Genomic DNA, 8928 nt, shown 5'->3' on the forward strand with positions numbered 1-8928 from the left:
ACAAAAAAAGTCAAGCAGAGAGAGTCAAGTACCATATGGTTTCACTTACTTGTGGAGCATAACAAATAGCATGGAGGACATGGGGAGATAGAGAGGAGATGGGAGTTGGGGGAAATTGGAAGGGGAGGTGAACCATGAGAGACTATGGACTCTGAAAAACAATCTGAGGGTTTTGAAGGGGCAGGGGGTGGGAGGTCGGGGTACCAGGTGGTGGGTATTATAGAGGGCACGGATTGCATGGAGCACTGGGTGTGGTAGAAAAACAATGAATACTGTTATGCTGAAAATAAATTTTAAAAAATTAAAAAAAAAATGCAACAAAGATGTCAGAATTGATGGCTTACTAAATAAAGAAAAACAAAAAAGGACTTAGTGAAACAGCCAAATTAAGAACCAATGAGGAATTTTCAGTAGTGAAAAATGAGGTGCTACTGTTTTGAACAGAAGCGTAAATGTGCTCAAAGGTCATCTTTATTGACAAACAAGGGTCTGCAGAAGGAAAGTACCTGGAAGACACACTGCTAGCTAGCCTCTTTCTATAAGAGTAAAGTATTGTTAATATTAAAAAATACTGGACCTTTCAACAAAATCTACCATATATATTTTAAATGATCTGGTAGTAGTTTGAAATATGCAAATATGGTGATTTTTAGTTGCATTTAAAGCATAAGTGTTTAGAGAACTTGGCCTAAAATAAGAAAAAATACAGCTAAAGTCCAGGTCTTGTCTTACATAGATGTAGAAATAAACCACAGGCATAATTACAGGATAAGGAAAGGCCAAATCAGGCCATTAAGAGCTAATTTCAGTTCTATAGGTCAAGGAGAATTTTACCCTGAGATCCACTATATTGTGAAAGATACTTTTAAGAGAAGACATGACTCTAAGTACTGTTACTGGATTTTAAAAATACATCCCATAGGGGAAAAATATATCTCATGAAATAAAATTAGAGGCCAAAACCTCTCCTATGACAAATGTATATTAAAAAAATGTTATTGAACATCAGGGCTAGGAAGAGAGATAATCACTATTTCCTATTGGTGGCAGAAATAAAGTCCGGAGTTTTTCTCAGGGTATATTATTGAAAGAATATATGGTGGGTATTGGGGGGCACCTGGGTGGCTCAGTTGGTTAAGAGTCTGACTTGGTTTCAGCTCAGGTCTTGATCCCAGGGTCGTGAGTTCAAGCCCTGCATCAGGGACCATGCTGAGTCTGGACATTACTTTAAAAAAAGAGTCATATATGGGAAAATATTGAGTCATTATTCTTTCATTTTGGGTGAAAATAAAATGCTTATCTCTCATTCTAGTTAAAATAAGATTGCCACTGGGGTTTCATTTTAAAGGACCAGAAGCTGACAGATCAGAGGATGAGATGAGAAATTTTTCTTGACACTAACAATGCAATGAGCACTAGAATACAATATTAAAGAAGCACCAAAAGACAGGATGAGTTTGAGTTGGTTCTCTCCATTCAATTGTTAGGAATATATAAAATTCATCCCTGTACCACATCTGCTACTCTGATACATCTACTTGAAGAAAAAAACACCATTAAGGGAAATAGCATAAACTTGCAATGTACTTTTCTATTATTCCATTAATTTCCCTTAAATTTGCAAGTATGTAATTTAACTATCCTTAAATTTATCATCTTAATAAGTAGAAAAACATTTTTAAATGCAAAAATAAAATTTGTGAATTTCCTCAAGATAGTCATAGGTTTTTAAAAAAAGAAATGCAAAGGGGAAAGTTATTTAAAACAGAGAACAGAATTTAAATAACCATACCTATCTATATCGGCAAATATCTAGACCTGCGTATATTTTATATAATGAATTGATTTTCAGTCTAGCTTTTCCTTGTTTTAATGCATTCCACATCCTTCTCCATCACTTGATTTAAATGCTCAGAGTTTTACTGTTTTTATAGAAAAGATCTCTTGACATTATGCCTTTGACTGAATGACATGCAGAGTATACACCCACAAAAATTTTTTTAAAAAGGGTGTCAAAGAACATGACATGATAACATCAAACAAAGTTTAATATCTTTTTGATAATTTCAAAATTTCAAACTCCACAGAATTTGCTTTGCCTCTGACAGTTTAACCTTGTGAACTACAGCATGTTCTTTATTTAATTATGGAAATTTTCAAACATACACAAATGTGAGAAAATAGTATAATGAATACACATTTTACCTACGACTTGCCCTAACAATTACTAAATTTATCAATCTCAGCATGTCAAAATTATATGCCCTTATTAAAGAAAGTAAACTCTAAACCACAAATAAACATACTACTATATATTACCTTGTACCTTACAATTTAGATTTAAACTGGACCTAAGAGTTTAATACATTTCCCTATCATTAAACTACTGAGTTTATGGGATCTAGTTAAATCTAAATTTTATGTATGTAGATATATATATAATTATATATTATATAATATTTATAAATGAGGATATGTATATATCTACTGCCTTCTCTCTCTTTTTTTTTAATATCTCAAGTTTCTATTTAAATTCCAGTTAGTTAACACGGGGTATAATATTAGTCTCAGGAGCAGAATTTAGTGATTCATCACTTACACGTAACACCCAGTGCTCATTACAAGTGCCCTCCTTAATACCCATCTACCATTTATCCTCTCCCCCTGCCCACCTCCCCTCCAGCATCCCTCAGTTTGTTTTCTATACTTAAGAGTCTCTTGTGATTTGCCTCCTTTTTTTCCAAATTCCCCTAGGCTCATCTGTTTTGTTTCTTAAATTCCACATGAATTTAAGAAATTCATATGGTTATTTGTGAAATACCATATGGTATTTTCTTTAACTGACTTACTTAGCATAATGCATTCTAGCTCCATTTATGTCATTGCAAATCTCTGCCCTCTTGTTAAGAAAAAATATTTTTAAGTAGGCTCCATACCCAGCATGGAGCTCAATGTGGGGCTTGAAACCACAACCCTGAGATCAACAGCTGAGCTGAGATCAAGAGTCTGACGCTTAACCATCTGAGCCACCCAGGCACCCCCTCTACCCTCTTTTTTAAAGAATGAGATGTTTAGTGGGCTCTGACTTCAACTGGAAAGTGTAATACAGGAATTCTAGCGTTGGGTCTACCATAGCAAACCAGATAAACCCATGCAAGTCACTTGTATTTTATATCTTGTTTCTTCCTTTCAAAGGTTAAGAGGTTACAATCATCTTCAGCTCTAAAATGTTTTCTCAAAAAAATACATCATAAAAAAAAAATACATCATGGTGGTATTTATATCAAGTCTATCATTATTATTTAAGATCCTGCTCTAATTTATGTCACTATCACAAAATTTGTATTTTTTGTTAAAAGACGCAAATTAATTGTTCAAATGTGCAGAATATATGGAAAGCTAAAGGAAAAACAGCTGACAACCAGGAAATATATTGTACACCACATCTTAAACATTTTTTTAAAGATTTTATTTATTTATTTGAGAGAGAAAGAGAGAGTGTGTGAGTGCACAAGTGGAAGGAGGGTCAGAGGGAGAAGAACAAGCAGGCTCCCCACTCAGCAGGGAGTCCGATGTGGGGCTTGATCCCAGGACCCTGAGATCACAACCTGAGCCAAAGGCAGATGCTTAACCGACTGAGCCACCCAGGCTCCCCAAATTAAATACTTTTTGAAAATTATTTCAGTATGTCATGAGGAGAATTCTTCAAGAATGTAGTAGGACTTTCTGTGAACTCTTTTGTCAGTAGTATAAGACTGCAAAAAATATATACAAATGAATAAGATAAAAGAAATGATTGAGTGTTTCCCAATCTAAGGACAGTAAAGAACATTATCCCCAGATTAAGAGAAAAGTATTCAATTTTGAAGACCCTGTTCCAGCTCAGAACTGGATAGGAATTTGTATTCATTATCTATGTTCCAGTATCCACACACTTAGTGGCTTAAAAGGACATGAATTTATTATCTTACAGTTCTGTAGGTAGGAAGACTGACACAAATCTCACAGGGCTAAAATCAAAGTGTTCCTTTCTGCTTTCCTTTCTGTAGGTTGTAGGGGAGATTCCATTTCCGGCTCATTCTAGTGTTGGCAGAATTCAATTCCATGTGATTGTAGGACTGAAGACTTGGCCTGGCGTCAAAAACTGGGGCCACACTCAGGTCCTAGAAACCTCTCCTTAGCCCTCGCACATATACCACTACATCTCTGAATAGGTAATGGGGCATCAAATCCTTCACACATGGTCAACTCTCTCTTGGCATAGCCAGTTAAAATTCTCTGACTCTAAAGTCATGTGTGATAAAATTGGGCATATTTGAATAATCTAGGATAATCTCCCTACCTCAAGGTCAATGACCTGAATCACATCTGCAATCTGAGATAACACATTCACAGGTTCTGAGGATTAGGGCATGGACATCTTTAGGGCAGGGGACATTATTCCACCTACCACAGAATTGTATTTTCAAAAGGAGCAGCAAGATTAGCAAGAAAAAATGAGGAAAAATTCTGATTTCATGGAGATATTGCCACTTATTGGTTGTCTGTTTATTTGTTCATTCATTGACCCATCTATTAAATGTTCATTGTGTGCCAGGCACTATACTAGATGATAAGGAAACAGTTATAAATAAAACAGACAATGTGCCAACTGCCACAGACCTTACGTCTAGAAGTTACTACATACATTATACACTATATAAGATTAAGTGCTGTGAGTATGTATTATGAAGGAAAACATACTGGGGTTTTCCTCAGGCCTGTTATTGAGGCTACCATAACGCATGCTCTCAAGATAAGGTGTTTGAAAGATGAGGAGTTTGCCTGAAAAGGTAGTGACCAGAGAATTAAGAATCTGAGGGTAAAATGAAGCCATGCAAGACAAAGAGAACAGCATGTGAAAGGGTTCTTAGTTATAAAGAGCATTCTCTATTTCAGGAATAAATAAAGACCAAGAGAAATAAAGGACAAGACCAGAACTGCCTTCATATTTGTAGAGTCCAGGTTAGACTACCAGTGCAGACCCCTAACCGGCTCTCCTCCCCACTCCAGATCCATCATGCCCTTTGTAGTTTTCACACACATGAGGATGGACTCCCCAGTCTTCATGTCCAAGTTCTAGCCATCCTCCCCAAACATTCATGTTTAAGGATAAGAAGACTTATTATTGTTAAATGGCAATACTCCCAAATTTGATCTGCAGATTCAACGCAATTGCTAACAAAATGCCAGTTAGTAGTATTTTTGCAGAAATTAACACATTGGTCTTAAAATTCATATGGGAATTCAAGGGACCCAGAAGATCTAAAATAACCTAGAAAAAATAATGCAGTTGGAGGACTCACACTTCCAGATTTCACAATTTACTATAAAGCTGTAGTCATCAAGACACCGTGCTATTGCTATAAGGTAGAACTATAGATAAATTCAAAAGATTTTGGGGGGATGGGGGGGTGCTTGGGTGGCTCAGTTAGTTCAGCTCAGGTCATGATCCCAGGTTTCTGGGATCGAGCCCTATTGGCTTCCTGCTCAGCAGAAAGCCTGTATCTCCTTCTTCCTCTGTTGCTTTCCTTGCTTGTATGTGTACTCTCTCTGTCTCTGTCAAATAACTTAAAAAGAAAAAAAAGGAAAAGATTTTAGGTCCACAAATAAAGTATCACACTTAGGATCAACTAATTTTTGACAAGGGTACCAAGAAAATCCAATGGGGGAAAGAATCATCTTTTTTCTTTTTTCTTTTTTTTTTTTTTTAAGATTTTGTTTATTTATTTGACAGAGAGAGAGATCACACATAGGCAGAGAGGCAGGCAGAGAGAGAGCAGAGGAAGCAGGCTCCCTACCAAGCAGAGAGAGCCCAAGATTGTGACCTGAGCCAAAGGCAGAGGCTTAACCCTCTGAGTCATCCAGGTGCCCAAGAATCATCTTTTAAACAAACGACCAAATGGTGCTGAAACAAATAGAGAACCACATGAAAAAGAGAGAGAGACGGAGGGAGATAGAGAGAGAATTTGGACACCTTATTCAGATCATATACAAAATTAACTCAAAATAAAATAAAATAAATGTGAGAGCTAAAACACTTAAAGTTTTAGAAGAAAATATAGAAATAAATCTTTGTAACTTCAGACTAGGTGATAGATTCTTAAGATATGACTCAAAAACACAACAAAAAAGGTACATAGATTGGATTTCCTCAAAATTAAAAACTTCTGTTCAAGGAACACATCAAGAAAGTGAAAAGCAATCCACACAAAATGGGAAATAATATTTGCAAGTCATATATCTGATAAGGGACTTGCATCCACAATACATGAAGAGCCCTTACAAGCCAACAACGAAAAGATAAATAAACCAATTAAAAAATAGGCAAAGGATTAGAATAGACATTTCTCCACAGATCATATATGAACAGCTAATAACTACATGAAAATATGTGCTATCACTATTAGCTATCACAGACAGGCAAATCAAAACCAGGAGGCATCACTTCATACCTAGGAGATTGACTGTGATCAAAAAGATAAAAGTTTTCGGTGAAGACATAGAGAAATTAGAAATTGCACATACCACTGGTGAGTATGGAAAAGTCTGGCAGTTCCTCAAATGGCTAAGTATGGTGTTACCATATGGCCAAGCACCTCCACCTAACCAAGAGAAATAAAAACATATCCTCTACACAAGAACTTGTACATGAATACTTAGAGCAGCATTAATCTTAATAGCCAAAATGTGGAAACAACCCTCCTCCTTATTAAAAGAAAATAAAATTTGGCTTATGTATGTAATAGAATATTATTTGGTGATAAAAAGTGAAAAGTAATGAAATGCTGATCTATTACATACTACAACATGGATGAAACTCAAAACATAATCTTCAGTGAAAGAAGTCAGTAACAATTAGACCACATATTGTATTATTCCATTTATATGAAGCATCCATTACAGGCAAATTTTAGAGATAGAAATAAATTGTTTTCCAAAGCTGGGGTGTGTGGGATAAGGGTACAGGACTTCTTTTTTATAATTATACAGGCTTTCTTTTTTTTTAATTTTTAAAATTTTTTATAAACATATAATGTATTTTTAAACTCAGGGGTACAGGTCTGTGAATCACCAGGTTTACACACTTCACAGCACTCACCATAGCACATGCCCTCCCCAATGTCCATAACAGGGTTTCTTTTTTGATTGATGAAAAGGTTCTAAAATTAGATTACGATGATAGTCATACAATTGTGAGTATACTCAAATTAATATAAAAATTAACTGAATTGTCTACTTTAAATAAGATTGATTTTTATGATATATAAACTCTATCTCATGAAAGCTATTTAGAAACATGTCTATTACAGATTTGCGTCCAGCATCCTGGCTGTTTTGAATGTTGTTCTTAAAGTCTCATTCTTTTATAGCTTTTAATCATAATATGTTTACAAGGACCCCTAGCCCAATATTAAATAGAAACAATCATGATGACTATACTTACCTCATTGCTCATACGAAAGGAATGTTTCTAACCCTTCATCAGTAGGTATTATGCTTGCCATAAATTTAAGAAGATACTTGACTCATATCTTACATCCTCTAGAAAGAATTTTCAGACCATTCCAGCCCTCAATCATGTCTTCTTTGAGAGCCTTTGGTATTTATTGTCTGCCTCATGGATGTAAAGATAATAATCTTTTCTGTTCTAATACTTCTTAACACAAAACAACCTTCAAAGAATAAACTGAATGCCCATCAAACTTCCCAGACCAGACCATAGCAGCCTAGAATGAGCTACTTCACCTTTAAATAGCCACACGAGTCACTGAGCATGTAGCACGGAACAGATTTAAAACGGTTTTTGTGTGATTATTAATTAAGTTTTATGCATATTTTATGACCGGATCTTATTTCTCTGATTAAGGTCCTGGTGGACATGGACTGTGTTTATTTGTAGTTCCATGACATCCTCAATAAACAGTAGTCAAATTGATGTAATACAGTCCTTTTAAAGGTCTGTACTGTCATTACAACCCCCAGGGTTTTATATTATATCCATTACTTCCATTTCCTCATAGGACACACGTGATTTTCGGAGATGAAGGACTATATACTGAGAACACTGATTTAATCAGCGTGGGCCTAGGAGAATCTGCTGTACTTATCAATTAGCACAACTTCAAAATCAGCAGTAAAGCAGACTTGTAGATGAGAATACCAGTCCATCTGGAAATGAGGGACATCCTTACTTACTTTTTTCATTTTGTTTGTTTGTTTGTTTTTAATTTCACCATTCTGTTTTAATGGTCAACTGCTTCAGCTCCAATTCTGAGCAACCACAGAATCAAAGCAATTTTAAGAAGCTCTTCTTCAGGCCTAAACTCTCATTCTGAGGGTGAATAAAGAGGAGAATAAATCAATCACGAAGTTCTTGTAGTGACCTGATATTAGTGCTGGAGTTAAACCTCCCCAATTGTGTTCTATTGATTGGGCAACTAAACTACGATCTCCTTGTTTTGCTTTCCTTTTCTCATTCAAGATTTTCATTTAATGAACTGGTTCGTGAGATATGAACTGTTGCCATTCCTTGGGCTACTGAGTTAAAAATATCCAGGCTTTATCAATAAGAATTATAGAGTTGGATTTTTAAAGTCTGCCAGTATCACCATAAAAATGTGAATAACATCTTTAGATCAAATAGTACATAAAAGAAACTTTAGCAATAAAAATTAATAGTGTATCCATTTACTGCCTTATGGTCTGCTGCGTATTGAATTAGTCCAGTTGCTGAGGATAAAATCATAAAGCTTACTAAAGAAAAATAACATAAAAACATATTTGTTTATGATCTTTCAGTACCAAGAGAGGAATCAAATTTGTGATTTGAAAACCATTTTTCAAAAACTATAACAGAATACAGAATAAAAAGCAATTTACCTTTAC

This window comes from Neovison vison, chromosome 4, assembly GCF_020171115.1.
Source record: "Neovison vison isolate M4711 chromosome 4, ASM_NN_V1, whole genome shotgun sequence".
In the NCBI taxonomy this organism is placed as follows: domain Eukaryota; kingdom Metazoa; phylum Chordata; class Mammalia; order Carnivora; family Mustelidae; genus Neogale; species Neogale vison.